This window comes from Mesoplodon bidens (assembly GCF_964165515.1).
Source record: "Mesoplodon bidens genome assembly, contig: HAP1_SCAFFOLD_84, whole genome shotgun sequence".
Classification (NCBI taxonomy): Eukaryota; Metazoa; Chordata; class Mammalia; order Artiodactyla; family Ziphiidae; genus Mesoplodon; species Mesoplodon bidens.
Window position 1 is genome coordinate 1756521 of NW_027672468.1, and position 19202 is coordinate 1775722.

A 19202-nucleotide genomic window follows, 5' to 3' on the forward strand; every position below is an offset into this window, starting at 1 on the left:
CCCGCCTCATTGTTTGGGGCCTGGGAGGGCAGGGCGGGGTTGGGAAGGGGGCCTGGCAGGAGGTAATTGTCACCTTTGCAAGGGGAAGGGTGGCTTGTGCCCTGGGGACTCTGGGAAAAAGGCTCACTCTGGTGGCATGCATTGGATCTCCGCAGGAGCCTAATAAAGGTGGAGTAACTACAGATGTCATAAATAACGGGTGGGACATTAGGTGGGGGAGGGACACGTGGTTGCTAACGGTTGCTAGCCGTGAGCCCTGCATTGCAGCGCTGGCATAACGGTCCAGTTCGGCTCTGAAGGAGGATGTGGCTCTGGCTTCTCGCTGGCCTGGGTCGCTGTGCCTGGGAGCCGCCACGTTATGTCCTGGCTGTGCCTCTGTGTCGCTGCTGCGCCCCACGGCTCCTCCTCACATGGCAACGACTGTGGCTTCTAGTCCAGGCAGTTCAGCCTCCGGAGTGGGCCCTGGGCTGCGTCCAGGTGACCCCCTAACCCCCGCGCCTGACCGAGACTTGGTCTTCATACACCTCAGACAGCCCTCCCAAATTGCCCCATGCCCTTACACCCGTGGCAGAAGCCGGGGGCTTTAATTACTTGACGTCCTCGTCTCCAGTCCAGATGTTGGCCCCGCCTCATCAGGAGTTGAGTGAGACTGAGGCTCCATACCCGGACACGGATTCCGTTGTAGAGCTGCCTATAGGGCCAGATCAGTTTGCTGTTCCACATCCGTATCTGAATAACGAGCAAATCCAACATCAAAAGCTCCCAGAGGCGGTTCCAGTGCTAGAGTGGGATCAGAATCAGCCCTTGGTTGTGCCTCCTCGACACAAAAGTAAGACTAAACACATAGGTCTAGATCAGGCTGAAGGTCACCAATCATTTGAAATACTTGTTCCACCTCTAGGTAGTAAGAGCTCAAAACCAATGAGCTTTATTGTTTCACCCCCAAACCTGAAGAAAGATCCAGTTCAGCATCGACGGCTTGCCAAAGTTGTTGTTGGAACTATAGGCCAATTTGAAAAAAAACACTCAGGGTCTAGAACAACAGTTGCAGGGTGATTATTTACATCCCAGTATGGATGCCTTTTATCCTGAGGAGAGCATAGCTAGGGATTTTCTGGGGAGCCCAGATGAACCTCCAGAGCCCCATGAGGAAGCTGAAATGTCTGCATCCCAGCAGGAGGCCCAAACTCGTCATCCGGAGCTCACTGAGGAGGCTGAATCTTTACCTCATCAAGAGGCCCCTGCTCAGCGTCCACAGATCCCTGAGGACGTTGAATCTTTTTCACCCCAGGCAGAGGCCCAGGCTCAGCATGCAGAGCCCACTGTGGAGGTAGAACCACCTCCACTTCCGCAGGGGGCTCCATCTCAGCCTTCAGAGGCCCCTGAGGAACTAGAAACTTCAAGTCCTCAGGAGGCCCTCGCCCGGCCTTTGGAGACACTTAAGGAGGTTGTAGTTTGACCACGTGTTCATCATGGGGTAAATGAAGCTCAGCAGTCACACTTGTACAATGTCACTGTTAAATCTCTGGCTCTGGCACTTCCCATAAATCCACAGGTCACTAAAGAGGTTGAACCTTCTCCAGTCCAGCAGAAGACCCCATCTCGGCCTCCAGAGCTCCTTACGGAAGTTGTAGCTCAGTCTCCATTGTATCCCGAGGTGACAGATCCAGCACAGAGCAGGACCATGCTGAGCACCCAACATCAGCCAGTATCAAGAGCAGTGGTTCTCACCCAGGGTGATTGTGCACCCAGGTGACATTTGGTAGTGTCTGGAGACAGTTTTGCTTGTCAGAACTGTATATGCTACTGGCATCTAGTGGACAGAGACCAGAGATGCTACTAAACATCCAACAGTGTACAGGAGAGCCTCCCACAGCAAAGAATTATCCAGCCCAAAGTGTCAGTAGTGCTGCCTAGCTAGAGAAATAAAGATCACTTAACACAAGTATTTAATGAGCATTTAGTATTTGGTATCTAATGCAGCACATATATAATCATGAAAGTATAAATCATAATATCTCCCACAGTGAGATTTCTTTAGTGTATGGAGGGAGTAGTGATGTTATGTTTCATCATATATAAATTAGAATTATTGCCAAAGGATAAATGTTCTGAAAGAATATCTATTTTTCTAATTCTTTTGCTTGTGTCTTTTTTTGTAGAAATCTTGGTTGCAATTTACTCCCAGAACTGAGCTTTGGAACGTTTCAGGCCTGGCATGGAATGCAGTTTTTACACAAGTTGTAAGTGAAATAGAAGATGAATACATGTAAACAACTGTGTGTAAAAACAATCATGCAGTTATTGGTTAGCTGGGTGTAAGTAAGCCCAGTATGAATTCTGGAAAGTATGTCTTGAGAGCCATTTAATTTTTTTTTCAAATGAGGCAACTAAGGTACAAAGAGGCCAAGAGACTTGTTTAACTCATATATATGAAAGGCTCTGCTTTCCATAGTACTGATCTTTGGCATGGTCAATTAAAGGCACCAAACAAAAACACTCAGATTAGCATTGTCATGGAATCCCACAGATGCCTCTCCATTATGCGAGTGGTCCAGGGACTTCCACTTTTGAATTTCACTTTGATTCCTTTTCATGTGCAAAGTTCCTAACTGCTTAAAATGTATGCAACACAGAGCTGCAGAGAACTAAGTTTAGCAGGGTGTGGTTCAGTGGGTGTGGGTGCTTCCCCAACCATCATTAGCTCTTTTAAATGGTAAAGCAGAAAGAATTCCTGAACACCCACCACAGGGCTCTCCCCAGCCTCCCAGAACATTATTTTTCAAAAAAGCATATATTGCTGAAGTGAATTATCTGTGGCCAATAGGAACCTTTGAGGTATGGAAAAAGACGTTGTTTGTGTTCAGCTGTAGTGTGAAAAATATAAAGAAAAGACTTTGCTGCGGCCTAATTCAATATGTTTTCTTTGCTGACTACTCTTCAATAAGAAGTGTGGGTTTTACACCCCTTCAGCTCAAAACTTCTCTGATTTCTCATGGCACAAGGAAATGATAGTGGGTACGTTCAATGGCCCGAAGGCGATTTTAGACTCAAGGTAAAGAGCTCTTCTACACCTGGCTTTGGAAAAGACTCTCTTACCTGTCTTGTGGTTCAGAAATCCAGTTTCACACAGTTCCCACATTTTGGGTTAATGAAGGTGTTGAGGCTGTGTCTGGAGCTGGATTAACAATTCCTGCAGATGCCTATCTTTAGCGGCCTCCTTGCTTTCCCTTGTTATTTTGCTGACGCCTACCTTGGGGAGAGAGCACCAAGGGTCGGTTTTTCTTTTGTTAGCACACCGGAGAGCAGGCTCGTGAGGTCCCTTCACCAGGAGGTTTTAGTAGCGTCAGTACAACGTCTGAAACTCACCACTTTTCCTAAACATCCTAGAACACCAAGAGTTCCTTATAAGAATCAGAGTTTCACTATAGTTATGTAGGTAACACAGGAAAATACATTGTGGAAATAAATAAATAAATCACTGAGTGCCATGCCCACTGTCTGTGAACACTGTACTAAGTGCTGGGGATACAAAGACGCATAGGGCAGGGACTTTGTCCCCAAGAAGCTTTCATACTGGAAGGAGAAATATGGATGTCGATGGGAAAACATATATGAGAGCCATTCTAGCATCTATGCAGCAGGGTAACAAGGAGAGGGAGGGGGGTGATGAAGTAGAAAATGGGTGGTAGGTTAGAAAAGATTTGTAATGGAAGAGGCACCAACTTGTTCCTTTGGAATTTGTGCTCCTCTTAAATGACAGAAAAAGGTAGTGAAAGAATCACAACTATCTGGTGTTGTAAATAAATTAGTACTGTACTCCGAAAACTCATTCACAGTTACTTTCAAAAGATTGTCACAGTATAGTAAGTCTTTGTTTTGGACTAAGTCTTTCTAATAGACAAAGCTAATTTGCTTCAGGAAACATTTGCCATGGTGAGATCTAAACTTTATTGCATCTCTTACCAAAGGCAAGCTACCAAGGGAAGATGCCACCCTCGAGTTAAATCATTTTACTACCTATAATGACATATTACTGGGGTGTTTATAAGTTGCCGGCATTAAATAAGTTTGGAAAAGAGCCCCAGCTGAGGTGGACTTATCATGAATTCAATGCACCTTTGGCTTCAGGGCTCCTCACTTGCATAGGTCCCTTCCAAAGTCTTGAGAGGGGTCCTAGCGATTTTTCTATTTATAACTTTGCATGTTTTTATTAGATAGGATTTCCCAAAGTAGATGAGGTTCAGGCCCCACAAAACCTTGATTCATCACCGGGTGTCAGGTAATTATAAGGCAGTAGGTTTCTTGAATGAAGCCTCTATGTTATTGAGAAATATCAGGTGAAGTAGTTAGCAGTGTGGTAGTCTATTTTAAATCCGAAATCTACCTCAAAGATGAGCCAAGAGCTTATTAATTTATAAAATACCACTTTTTGAATGGTGGTAGTAATCATATCTCTTCCAGATAAAATCAGGAATGAAATATTCTATGGAAAACCGGCAGTGGCTGATAATCCTAAATGTTAAGTATGCTTTTTTCTCTGACTGTAAAGTGTTTCTCCTTCATTCACCTATGCACGTCCAGACTGATGGCTTATTTTTAAAAATTCTTTTAGTCACTTCATTGGATCTAACAATACAAGCTCCATGATTTTAGAAACTGAAGGACTGTACAATGTAGAAAGGCTATATATAACTTCACCAGACAGAGCACATTCACATGCTGGCTTGTCCGTGGTACATCAATATTGTACCAAAAACATAAGCACGAAGAGAGAATAAGAGGAAAATCAAAGCCTTATCCCTATTGAATTATTTACCCCATTGTTGAGAATATCAGTGTGGGAGGTGTGGCCACACTATGAAGGCAAATTGAGCTGCGGTCACAGAGCCGCCCTAATGCTCCCCCAGTCAGCTAGCATTGGTTTCCTTTACATAGCTATGTACACACAAAAGCTTACACACTTGAGGGTGTTGTCCTCACTTTTTGCTATGTACTAGAATCCTGGCAGCTTCTCAGATTTAGAAAGGCATAAACACTAAAAGCAAAAATAACTTGGGTCTGCCCTTTGGGGTGATTCAGGGTGGCTGTTTTATTTGTAATAGTTCAAAATTTTGAGATTGTCACACCTAGCAACTACTATACTTTTCTCCTCCCAACTGCATCTTATTCTTCCCACCTGTAGTATTTTCTCCCATTCTATATGTTTATTCACTTTCTCGATAGTGTCCTTTGAAGCACAAACTTTTTAGTTTTTATAAAATCCAATTCATCTATTTTTCCTTTGGTTGTTTGTGCTTCTGGTATCATATCTAAGAAACTGTTGTCTAAAGCAAGGTCATAAAGATTTACCCCTGTGTTTTCTAAGCTCTTACATTTGGATATTTGATCCATTTGGAGTTAATTTTCATATACGGTGTGAAGCTTCATTATTTTGTGTGTGGATGTACAGTTGTCCCAGCATCATTTGAAAAGACTGTTCTTTCCACATTGAATTGTTTTGGCACCCTTGTTGAAAATCAATAGACCATAAATATGAGGGTTTATTTCTATATTGTCAATTCTGTTCCATTGATTTCCATGTCTGTTCTTATTCCAGTACCACACTGTGATTGCAGTAGCTTTGAACTGAGTTTTGAAACCAGGATGTGTGAGTCCTCCCACTTTGTTCTTTACCGACATTGTTTTGGTTATTCTGTTTCCTTGAATTGCCATAGGAATTTTAGAAACAGCTTGGCAATTTCTGGAAAGAAGTCAGCTGGGATTTTAATAGGAATTGCAATGGAACCATAGGTCGATTTGGGAAGTAGTGAAATTTTAATAAGATTATCTTCCAGTCCATGAATCCAGCATGTCTTTATACTTATTTAGATCTTCTTCAATTTCTTTCAACAGTTTTGTACTTTTCAGTGTGAATCTTGCACTTACTTGGTAAAATATTCCCCTAAGTATTATATTTGTTTTGATGCTGTTCCACATGGAATTGTTTTCTAAATTCCATTTTTCGATTACTCATTGCTGGTGTGTAGAAATAATATTGATCTTATATCCTACAACCTTGCTGAACTCATTTATTAATGCTAACAGTTATTTTCCTAGATGCCCAGGAATATGTCTTGTGGTCTTCCAGTTTCCCAGGAATACATTGGAATATTGCAAAGTGTCTGTGGACATCTCATTCCTCAGCTTTTCTTTTAAAGCTTTGCGGTTGGGTTGTTTTTTGCCCCAAACTGTTATCCATTGCCTCATGCCACCGCCATGTTAAAATATTTGCTTGAAAATGTTTTCCAGAAATGCCACCTGAGCAGAGGCTTTTCTCACTAGACAGCCCTCAGTCAGGTCAAAGGCAAGACTTTCAAGTGAGGTCTTCCAGGGGACCACCAGACATGTAAAACAATGACAGTTCTTTGGGAATGAGGCTTTGAAGGACCTCCCAGTCCACGCTGCTCGTTATGGTACCAGGGATGTGGGCTGTTTTTCAAGGCTACCACTGGCATGGAGACCAAAGGTCGAGGGCAAGTTAAAGCAACACAGATCTCGTTGTTCTTACAGAAATTAATTTGTTTTCCTTGAATAAATTGCTCCCCCATTTACTGCCAGCATGTTGGTTAAGTTTCCAGAGTTCAGAAGAAGTTGATTCTGACCATTTTTGCCAGTTTTGTTGTTGTTGTTATTGTTGCTTCTATGCAGGGATGAATTTTCAGATGTCCTTCCTCCATCATTTTTACTGATTTTCCTGCAATTAAAAAAAAATCTATAAAGTCTCAATGGCCATAGGCTAATTAAATATTTATCACGAGAGATGATTAAGGAAAAAATAAATAAAAAGAGAAATAAATAAATAAATAAAAAGAGAAAATATAATTCTCATAGAGGCTTTCCCAGATGGGTAGATGAAGTTTGAAAAGGTATTTCTATATTTAGTGCTGTCAAAATTAAGGTTAAAGTAACAGATGTTTCAAAAAAAAAACACCCTTTTTTTTCATTCAGGTTAAACGCAGGCTTTAGAGTCAGAACTGAGTTCAAATTCCAGCTCTGCTTCTTACGAGCTTGATGACTTAAGACAAGTTATGTAACTTCTCTGTGCCTCAGTTTCCTCATTTGTACAATTGTGTAATATATATATCACATAAGGTTACTGTGAGGATGAAATGTTAAATGCTGATCACATATGCATGGCAACCCAAAGGATATTAGTTTTGCTAATTATCTTTATAATATTCTGCAAAAGTACACTAATAATTCTTGAGTAGAGTTAACCTTAAGTCAGATATTCTCTTCTTTCTTCCTGTTTCTTTTCTGCTTTTTTTTCCCCCTTATTTGTTTTAAAGAACTAAGGGGAAAAAAAAAGAAAGAAAGAACTATGAAGAATATCTATTCCAACATTTTAGAATAAAATTTTGTTCCCCAAAATTAATTTGTTTATTTTATTGATATATAAATAAAATGTTATTTATTTATTCAGCAAACATTTATTAAATGCCTAGTAAATATTAGGCACTATGTCAGGCACAGGAATAATACTGACAATAAAGTGTGGTCTCTGCTCTCAAGTTGCTGACAATCTAGGAGAGTGACAAGTAAACAGTTGATTACATACACAGTAACAAAGGCTATGGCACAAGAATACACACGGGACTATGTGATGAGAGTATGGCTTTCACCAGTTCCTCTTGGATTTATCTTTTCTTTGGCTCCAGAACCAAGGAATTAGCCTTATTTTTGTCTTTAGCTGGGTAGTTTAAATCATGAAATTTTTCAAAATTTGTAGAGATGAAAGAAAAACACCTTGAATTATGGAAGACACTAGAAATAGTACTTTTTTACAGAGCAAGGGCTTCCTACCAGCATAGGCACTTCGAGGGTTTTTAACGTGAAAAATACTTTGGCATATTTTTTCTTTGCTAGCCACTTTTTTTCTATTTTATTGTTTGTTTGTTTGTTTCTCTTCTCCACTTTATCATCTAGAGACCTGGGTAGCTCCCAGTGGAAGAGTGTTTTACAGATTCTAAGGCTGATATATAGGTAAAGACAGAAAATGATTTTTTTAACCTTCAAGTTCCATACCAAAAAAAATGACTATAAACTTTCATGGAAGTAATTGAAAATGCAGATAATTTTAATTCCATTCCATTTTTCAGAATTCTCAATCGTAATCCTTTGCCAACAGTTGAAGATTCTTGTCTTTTTAAAGTGCCAGCATTAAACTATTTGTAAGTATTGTAACAGTTTCATGGCTCATGAGATAATTTCTGCTCCTTTTTACTTTCGTCAAAAATTGAGTACTTTGGCTAAAGAGTCATAATTTAGATTTTAACTGGGTTATTGAAAATAAGAGTTATTGGCAAAGAAAAGGATTAAGAAAGAATATATATGGGTAAGAGAGCCAGCAGAGGATGAGAAAAGTGTTGAAGAACACATATAGACATGGAACATGAAGATACATATAGGAATAGTATTTATCCAAGAAAGCAAAAAGGAATAAGGGGTACATTATTTTTTTTAAAAAAGAGTGATCAAAAGAGGTAGATGCAATTGAAAAGGAGAAGTGAGGATAATAGAAAATGATTGTACTGTTCAGCACCAAGGTCATTAATTTGATGATGCAAATTTAAATTTCTTCCAAAAGAGCTCTTTGGAATTATCATCTATGGCAAGTAAGAAGCCAAAGTGGAAGTAATCACATGTTAAGTATCTTCTTCAGTTTAGAAATTTTGTCTTTGGGTTTTATATCATGCATGTTTGGGCTTCTCCTTCAGAGACATGGGAACAGCACAAGTGTCACTTACAGCAATTGAAAGCATCCTCATGATGACCCTTGAATTGGAAACACTGTAAGTTGATTTTTCTTACATTGATTTTCACTCAATTGTATTTTTAGGTTTGTTTGATTATCTTCTTAAGTCAGGTTTATTTATGTATAATTTTCATTTAACAAAATTCACTCTTTTTAAATATACAGTGTGATGTGTTTTCACAAACGTATAGTTCTGTAGCCACCACCACATTTGAGGTAAAGAAAACTTCTGCACTCCCAAAAGACCCCTCTTGTCCCTCTGTAGTCAATCCATCCTCCTGTCACTACCAGCCCCTGGCAACCACCAATCTGATTTTTGTCCGCATAATGTTGCCTTTTCCAGAATATTTGATAAGTGAAATCATGTGGTATGTAGCTTTTTGTTTTTGTCTTGTTTCGCTTAGCCAGTCTCTTTGGAGATTTATCTGTTTTGTTGCACCTGTCAGTAGCTCATTCCTTTTGAGCGCTGAGCAGTATTCTAGTTGTGTGGATACACATTCATTGTTTGATGCACATTTGAGTTTCTTCTTGTTTTTTGCCTATTATGAACAAAGCCTCTGAAAACACTCACATGTGTGTGTGAACATATGTCTTGTGTAAGCATATGTTTTCATTTCTTTGGGGTAAAATACCTCAGGGTGGGATTGCTTTATCATATGCTAAGTGCCTGTTGAACTTTTTAAGAAACTGCTGAACTGTTTTCTAAAGTGCCTGTGCCATGTTGCTTTCCCACAAGCAGTCTATGAGAGTTGCAGATGCTCTACCTCTTCACCTGATCGTTATATTAGTTTTTTAAAAACATTTTAGCCTTTCTAGTAGGTGTGTAGTTGAATCTCGTGGTTTTTGCCACATTTTGCATTTCTGTAATAGCTGATGATGTTGAGTGTCTATTCATGTGCAAATATCTTTTTAAATGAAGTGTCTGTTCAAATCCATTTTTAATTGGATATTTGTATTGAGAATTAAGAGTGCTTTATATAAAAAGCAACGGAAAAAGTCCTTGCTCTCAGATATGTGTTTAGTAAATATCTTCTCCCAGATTGTGACTTATCTTCATTATATTAAAGCGTCTCTGAAAACTAGAAGTGTTAAATTTTTGATGAACTCTAATTTAGCAATTTTTCTTAATTTTTCATATTTATTTAATTTATTTATTTGGTTGTGCTGGGTCTTAGTTGCAGCAGATGGGCCCCTTAGTTGCGGCTCATGGGCTTCTTAGATCTGGCATGCGAACTCATAGTTGAGGCATGCATGTGGGACCTAGTTCCCTGACCAGGGATCGAACCCGGGCCCCCAGCATTGGGAACTCGGAGTCTTAACCACCAGGGAAGTCCCTTAGCAATTTTTCTTAGATGGTTTCTGCTTTTTTGTGTCTTAATCTAAGAAATCTTTCTCTGAGACCCCACTGTCTAACCCAAAATCACAAAGATTTTCTCCTACGTATTCTTCCAGACGTTGTATAGCTACATTTAGGTCTATGATTCATTTTGAGTTAATTTTCATATACGTTGTGAGGGAAGGGTCAAGTTTTATTTTTTTGTGGTTTAAGAAACTATTTCTGTAGGACCCTATTGTGACAGTTTATTACACAACGTACTGCACCTTAAATTGTGCCATCCCCCCTCCAATATGGCAAGCTAATAGAAACTGTCTGTTACGCCAAGGCTAGCTGAGGGGATTGCGTGAGATTAGTATGCGGAAACGGCCCTGCATTTAGCAGTCTGTTCCAACCGTCTTTGTCAGGTCACCTGACAAATGACTGTCTTCACCGTGCCGTCACGCATTGGTCACTGCTCTAGCCTCATCTTCCTCAGAGTCCCACAGCATCTGCCACAATTGTGATCCCTCTCTTGTCAGCTACATGCCCTCCTCTCTGGATATAAAAAACTATTTCCCTGTGTAACGACGATACTGTTGATACACAGTATTGAAGAAATTAAATTCCTACACAATAATATTACCTAATAAAGTGTTGCTATTCAAATTTCCCCAATTGTCTCTCTTATATAATATCATTTCTTTTAACAGCTTTTTGAGGTACAATTGACGTGCAGTAATCTGTGTTCGCACACACACATACATACACACCATGAAGACATCACGAAAATCAAAATGTCCATCACCTCAGAAAGTTTCTTAATGTCTCTTTGTAATTCTTCCTTCCCATCGTTCCTTGCACTTCCCAGTCGCCATGCAACCATTGATCTGCTTTCTGTTTGCATTTTCTAGAATTTTATGCAAATGGAATCATGCAGTGTATACTTTTTTCTAACTGGCTTCTAACCCAGCATGATTATTTTAATCTTCATCCATATTGTTGTCTATATCAGTAATTCATTTCTGTTTATTGCTGAATAGCATTCCTTTATATGGATGTACCACCATTTATGTATTGACCATTGATGGACATTTGAGTTGTTTGAGTCTTTGTCTATTACAGATAAAGTTGCTATGAATATTTGTGTACAAGTCTTGTATGGATGTTTACTTCCATTTCTCCTGGGTAAATGCCTGCCTGTAGAATGGCTGCATCATTGGTAAGTGTATGTTTAAGTTTTTTAAAAATACCTATTTTCCATAGTGGTTTGATCATTTTACATCTCTACCAGCAGTCTATGAGAGCTGCATTTTCTTCACGTTGTGGCCAACATTTGCTATGCTCAGTATTTTTAATTTTAGATAGTTTAATAGGTGTGTAGTTGTATCTCACTGTAGCATCCCTAATGATTAATCATGTCAAACATCTTTTCATATGCTTATTTTCCACCTGTATATCTTTGAATCTTTTATCTATATTTTTCTGGAGTTTTGAGAGTTCTTTATATATTCTGGAAATTAGTCCTTTATCCAATAGGTAAGTTGCTAGGTATTTTCTCCCATTCTGTGACTCATCTTTTCGTTCACTCAGGAGTGTCTTTTGCAGGGCAGAAATTCTTAATTTCGATGGTGTCTAATTTATCTATTTTTTTCTTTTATGCATTATGCTTTTGGTGTTGTATCTAAGAAATCTTGCCGAACTCAAGGTCATAAAATTTTTCACCTGTTTTGTTCTAGACGTTTTATATTTTTATGTTTTACATTTAGATCTTTGAACCAAGTTGAGTTCACTTCTGTATATGGTTTAGATGGAAGTTCATTTTTTTTTTCTTTTTGCACCTGGATATTCAGTTGTTCCAGCATCAGTTGTTGAAAAGACTATCATTTCTCCACTGAAATGCCTTTGAACCTGAAAGTCAGTTCTCCACCTCTCTCTCCTTCAGAACTTTGTATTCTGTTCCTTTGGTCTTTTTGTCTATCTTTACACTACTATCACAATGTCTTGAAGATGTAGCTTCATAATCCTTGAAATCAGTTGCTGTTAGTTCTTCAACTTTGTTCTTTCTCAAAGTTGTTTTAGTTCTTCTAAATTTTATTTCCATATGAATTTTAGAATTAGCTTGTCAATGTCTATAGAAAAGCCTACTGGGGTTTTGATGTATAAATCGATTTGGGGAGAATTGATGTCTCAACAATATTGAATCTTCTGATCCATGAATACTTTATATCTCTCCATTTATTTAGGTCTTTCTTAATTTCCCCCGGCAATATTTTACAGTTTTCAGTGTGCAAGTCTTTTGTCAGATTTATTCTAAGTATTTTATATGTTGGATTCTTTTATAAGTAACATTTTAAAACTTGGATCTCTGATTGTTTGTTGAGACAAATTCATCTTTTTGTATGTTGATCTTGTACCCTGCAAACTTGATAGACTCATTTATTAGTTCCAGTAGCATTTTCGTAGCTTCTATCAGGTTTTCTACATAATCATGTTATCTGCAAATAAAGATAGCTTTACTTCTTCCTTTCCATTCTGAATATGTCTTTTCTTTTTGTTGCCCTATTGCACTGGCTAGAACCTTCAGTGCAATGTCAAATAGAAGCAATGAGACCAGATATCCTTGCCTTGTTCCTGATCCTGGTGAGAAAGTACTTTGTCCTTCACCATTAAGTATGATGTTAGGTTTTTTGTAGAAGTCATTTATCAAGTTGAGGAAGTCTCCTTCCATTCCTAGTCTACTGAGGGCTGTTTTATTTTTTCTTTAATCAGGAATGTATGTTAGATGTTTTCATTCTTTTCCTGCATCTATTGCAGTGATTATATGATTTTTCCCTTCTTTTCTTAATTTGTTTATTTATTTTTGGTTGAATTGGGTTTTCATTGCTGTATGTATCCAGTATTCTTAATCTTTTATGTAGATCCATATTCCAATCTGGTGTCATTTTCCTTCTGCTTAAAAATACTTCTTTTAACATTTCTTATTGTGAAAGTCTACTAGCAATGAATTCTTTCAGCTTCTGTATGTCTGAGATAGTCTTTATTTTGCTTTTGTTTTGACAGATCTGGGTATAAAATTCTAGCTTCATAGAATTCAATTCACTACTTTAAAGATGTTATTCCACTGAGTTCTCGTTTACGATTTTTCAAGCAAGAATTCTGCTGTCATTGTCATCTTTGTTCCTCTGTATGTAGTGTATAAGTTTTTTCCTCTGGCTCCTTTTAAATTCTTCTCTTTATTGCTGGTTTTGAGCAATTCGATTATTTTCTGTGCCTTGGTGTAGTTTTGTCCATGTTTCTTATGCTTAAAGTTCATTGATCTTCTTGACTTTGTGGGTTTATAGTGTTTACCAATTTGGAAAATTTTTGGCTATTATTTCTTCAAATTTTTATATTTCTCCTCTCCTTCATGGACTCTAAGTACACATGTATTAGGCCACTTGAAGTTGTTGCACAAGTCACTGAGGCTCTATTCATTTTGTTGTTGTCTTGTTACTCCTTTTGTTTCACTTTGGATAGTTTCTGTTGCTATGCCTTAATGTTCACTGACCTTCTGCCGTGTCTAATTAGCCTTTAAACTCCTGCAATATCTTTTTCATTTAGACATTGTTTTTAATCTCTAGAAGCTCAATTTAGGTCTGTTTTACATTTTCCATGCCTGTACTTAACATTTTCAGTGTTTAGTCTGGGTTTTTTAGCATATGAAATACAGTTATAATAACTTTTCTTCATGTATAATAACTTTTTAAAAGTTCTTTTCTGACAGTTCTAACATCTGTATCGATTATGGGTTATTGTTGATTGATTGCCTTTTCTCCTCAGTATGGGTCATATTTTCCTACTTCTTTGCATGCTTGGCAATTTTTCATATGATCCCAGATATTGTGAGTTTTAGTTTATTGTGTGCTAGTATATTTATATTCCTGTAAAATGCCTGGGCTTTGTTTTGGGTGAAATTAGGTTACTCAAAACAATTTTATTCTTTTAGGTCTAGCTTTTAAGGTTCGTTGGGTAGGAGTCCAAGTAGCCTTTAGTCTGGAGCTCATTATTTGCAACTACTGAGACAAGTCCTTTCTGAGTATCATGAGGTTTTCCAGTCTGACTTGTAGGAACAGGTACTATTCCTACAACCCTGTGTGATATCCAGTTGTTCTTCTTATTAATCCTTTCATGTGGTTCTTTTCCTGGCATCCAGTTATTCCTCACACAAATGTACTGACCCATACTTTGTTGAATTCTCAAGAGATCCCTCTGCATATCTCCAGAGTTCTTTGTCTGTGCACTTCTTTTCTCTCTGATACTCTGCTTTGTGAACTCTAGTTACCTTGGTTCTCCCAGACTCTTATCTCCATTTCATCTGTCAGGGAGCCCACTAGTCTCTGTCTGGACTTCTCTTCCCTGTACCATGACGTGAATACTCTCTCAGAGAAGTAAGGGCAATTATAGGGATCACTTCATTTATTTCCCATCTCCTCGGGAATCACTGAAATGTATTGCGTGAGGTTCAGTTTCTTGAAAACTGTTGCTTCATTATGTTCCATCTGATTTTTTCCTTGTTTCAGGTGGGAGGTTAAGTTGGCCCTTGTACTTCATCTTGGCCAGAAGCCAATAACATTCTTTAAGTCTGTTTTGTTTTGATACAGGATGCAATTAAAGATTAGGCATTGCATGTCATGTCTGTGTTTCCGTTAACCTAGAATTTTTCCCTAGTATTTTTTTTTGGTCTTTTATGACATTGGCTTTTTTGAAGAGTCTAAGCCAGTTGTCTTGTAAATTGCCCCACAACCTGTATTTGTCTGTTTCCTCATTAGATTCGAAGTAAACATTTTGGGGAAGAATACTATATAGGTGATGTATTCTTCATACTTCATCACTTGAGGTGGCCCAGTGCTAAGTTTGATCACGTGGTTAAGGTGGTCTATTCCATATCTCTCCATTGTAAAGTTATTTTTCCCCTTGGTAATTGATAAATAATATGTGGGGTGATCCTTGGGATCAGTGAAGATCCTACTTTCAAACAACTCTTCACCCAACTGTGCATCAATGATAATCCTTGTCTGAATCGATTATTACATTGATAGTTGCAAAATAACACTTTCCTAATTCTATCCTTCCTTTTGCATTTATTAGCTGACATTATTCTATAAAGAAGAGCTCCCCCACTTTTCATTTGGAGTATCATTATGAACTCATGTGCTTTTTTTTCAATTAACTACGTTATACCTTATTATAATGATAATGTTATTCTTTGGAATGTTCCTTTTGTCCAGATTTGGTCAATGCGATCTCTGTTATTGTTTAGCCACATGACGCTTTTTTATTACTAGAATAATTTCTAATATATTACTCCTCACAAATAGGAACTGAGAAAGTGACTCCAGAATGTGCGGTCTTATTCATACTCTTCTTAGAAGTCTGCCTTCTTCCTGTGTACTCTCAACCCAAAGTGAGGCTTTCGGGTTGGAAGGAGATACTTCTGAATTAAACTACAGTTCAGTGTCACCCAATTCTAATCGCTATTCCCTTTTTTCTAGGCATATCATACCTACTGCCATCCTAATCCTTCTGTTGGGCACCTCTCTCCTCCTCTATATTTATTTCCAACAGTCAAGGGCAGCAATTGGCCAACCGGCCCCTATCCAGTTCTATAGTCCATATACCCAAGAACTCCTTTTTGCACTGGTCTGTGGTGGCCTTGGCCTACCTCTTCTACCTACTCAGGTAACTCTTTTACCACGAATTTAATTACCTGTGTTTCCATTTATAGGATCTTACCCAGCCGTAGGGCCTGCTGCCTCTGCCAATTTAAAAATACTATTGAGGTTGTCTGTGAGACAGTCAAGCTGCGTTGTGACAGTGAACGCCTGAGGGATGTCACACGTTGTGGTGAGTCTCAATTGTGGGATAATACATTTTTAATTTAATTTTTTATTTTTAATCAAGGATGATACATTTTAAAACTAATGATGTAATTACATTATTTTAATACATTCATTTAGAGTTCCAGCTCCCTAAATTTCTAAGAATTACCCCCTTGCTAAAAATCAGATTCTTGGTTACATTATTAAGCTAAGAATAGCTCAGTTACATTATTGGCTTCATAATGTAAGTGATCTGCATATATAAAGGAACCAGAGAAAGGAATGGAAGGGGGAAGGGAATTCACATTAATGGCCACATATCCTATGCTGCCCTCTGTGCAAATGAGAACTTATTCACATAGTACATCACAGTTTGTAAACTGATTTTATATACATTAGGTCTCAAGTACCCTTTGTCTTATAAGACAGGTGTAAATATATTTTTGTTTATTTGGTTTGTTTCTGCAATTTTATAAAGAGTACAAGTGATGCTGTTTTATGTCCTATCTGGAGCCTGAGAGTTTCTGGTTCCATAACCAGAAGCTGCTACCAAGCCCTTCTAATGCATGGGAGAGCTAGTTATTTCTCTGACTGTCCAGCTCTGAACTTGCTCTGAATCGCAAGTTTTTCTATCCACAAAACACTCAGGGGCTTTCAACTATTTTTCTATACATTAGATTTATGGGCACTAACTTGATGACTTCCAAAATGTGCTTTCATGCCCAGGTAGCTTGAATACAGGTCTCTTTCAGTGATCTAGAGCGCATCATAAATAATAACACTTTGCCACTTATATAAAGACAATATTGCTGATTTTTCAACACAGTTTTTTTTTTTCCTTTGGCCACCAAGCTGGTGGGATCTTAGTTCCCCCAGCAGGGATTGAACCCGGGCCACAGCAGGGAAAGTGCCGGGTCCTAACCACTAGACCACCTGGGAACTCCCCCAAACATTTTTTTTACTAATTATATTACTCCCTTCTCCCCCAGAAGTGGGCAGAAAAGGCATTTTTACTCTCCTTTTACAGGTGAGGAAAAAGAAGATCAGAGGTGTTAAGTGCTATGACCGTAGTGCCCCGATCTCCTGTGCCCAGTTTGGGGCTCTCTGCTAGCCTCTGCTCCTCCTTTCTCATGACCCTTCCCTCCTCCTTTGACCCTCACCAAAAATACTTTTTATCCTTTTGGGAGACAAGCCCAGCTACACAATGGTACACATTACCTTCACACAGTCAGAAGATTTGGATGGTTCCCCAAGTAGAGCTGGAAATATTAGAAGTAAAATGAATTGAAAGCAAAGTAGCCATCTGACAGAAGTTGCTTTTTCCCGTCTACATTTTAGGGCCTCAAGTATTATTCCATTGATTTGTTGAACATTCCACATGGGCATACAATCTGGCACATCTCTAAACTTATACCCGAGATCCCTGCCCAAATTTTAGCAAAGAGCCAGGGCGGACATAGTGTTTTTTTCTGTATAGAGCCTTCTGTTATGGGGACTGGGATATATAGAAGCAGGGACTAAGCAAAGGACTCAGTGGTTAGTTGGAGAAGGACATGTCCAGATGACGACCTGTTAGCGGCGGTGGTTGTCGTGGAGATCTGTGATAGCAGCAAGAACACAAGCACACTGAAGAGGTGGAGAGAGGAAGCCTCACACTCCTGTGCCTTTGAGGCAGGACAGGATGGGGTATATGAATGTGAGGAGTCACAGTAGATCTGCAGAGAGTCCAGCTGATTAGGGGAATATTTGTCTTGCAGCCTTGGCTTTTCTTGAGTACTGGCCCCTGGGAACCAGTGGAGTAATCCTGAATATAGTTCCTATATTTCACGCTACAGAATTTTCTGAGTAGATAGCCCCCTTTTCAAGAGAGACCTTTCTCACATTTTGTTGTTGCCAGTCATAGGCTTAAGTGTGGGTTTCTTTTTCTCCTAAGTGGCACTCAAACTTTGACTGATTCCTAATTTCTTTGGCTGTGGACTGACAAAAGGCTGTCCCATCAGTCTTCAATGATCAAAAACAGTCCCTTCTTTTTTGACAGATGAAGAAACATCTATAGAGAATGCAGGAGGATCGTTGATGAAGGTGTTACAAGCCCAGAAGAAGAACAACAGCAGCGAGCGGACTACTGAGTCAGAGAGGATGTCCTCACCTAACAGTGCTGTCAGCTTGTCAGGCTTCAGGAATGAGCAGCTGGACTCTAATAATAAAAGTGATATTATCAGTGCACTAAGTTACATACTGCCTTATATCTCAGAGGGAAATCTAGGAGATGTGGAATCAACATTATTACCATTCATTCAACTTCTTTTTTCAAATACACAAGATGGAGATATGCCACTGGGCCTTTTGAAAATCAATACAAGGAGCCCTTCTGTTAAAGCTGTACCCAACAATTCAACTAATAAAAACAAATTGAGGGAACTCCATTTTGTGGAAAATGTGTTAGATGCAGAAACTCAAGAAAAAATTGATGAGGTAAAAAAGGAAGAAACACCTGTCACGCGTACGCGTTCCAACCTTTTAACTGCCGTGTTTACACGCTACATCTTTCAAAAGAAATTAGAAACTGCCCAACCACAGAAAGACAGCCTAGCAAAGATGGAGAGTACAGAGGAAAAGCTGCTGAGAGTGAACAAGGTCCTCAAGGGGCATACAGAAAATGCACCTCAAAGCAGTGGGAGATGAGAGCATCAGGAGGAAACAGAATGCCCAGCCATCTGTGGCGAACACTGCCAAAGAATGAAATCTAGGGAGGCCATCCCCAAGAAAGCTGAAACAGTTTCTCGTGGTGCAGAGGCCCAGGAAGCTGTTGGGAATGTCCTCCAATGCAGAGTCTTCATTCATAAAGGAACACAATGCCGCAGGCTCCTCTTCCCTGAAACCGTACTTCAAGGGCAGGCCTTGTGCCTCCATCCCGCCAAAATCCCCATCTGAGGTTAAAAGCAAATCAAAAGACTTATCCAACGCTATTCATGTTTTCGAAGATGCAAAGGCAAGAGTTAGAAATATTAAGGACTTCGAATTAATCTCACATTCTGGAAAAAAACATACATCTTCCATAAAATTAGGTCTCCTTGGGTCCACAGAAAACCCAAAGTTAAAAGGAGTCGAGGGTCTTCCCTGGTGGCACAGTGGTTGGGAGTCCGCCTGCCGATGCAGGAGACACAGGTTCGTGTCCTGGTCCGGGAAGATCCCACATGCCGTGGAGCGGCTGGGCCCGTGAGCCATG

The 19202-nt window shown here is 39.1% G+C and overlaps 1 long non-coding RNA gene and 1 pseudogene across 2 annotated transcripts in view; one reads left to right on the plus strand and one right to left on the minus strand.

The window, feature by feature from the left end:
• The window catches only part of LOC308610178 (E3 ubiquitin ligase RNF157-like), a 233694-nt pseudogene that overhangs the window by 73555 nt on the left and 140937 nt on the right, over positions 1-19202 (minus strand). The window lies entirely within an intron of this gene.
• Positions 1985-18070, plus strand: LOC308610165. The gene is made up of 7 exons (XR_014014442.1): positions 1985-2243; positions 8142-8213; positions 8760-8834; positions 11238-11334; positions 15473-15558; positions 15880-15998; positions 18012-18070. It is a non-coding gene; the product is annotated as an uncharacterized lncRNA (long non-coding RNA).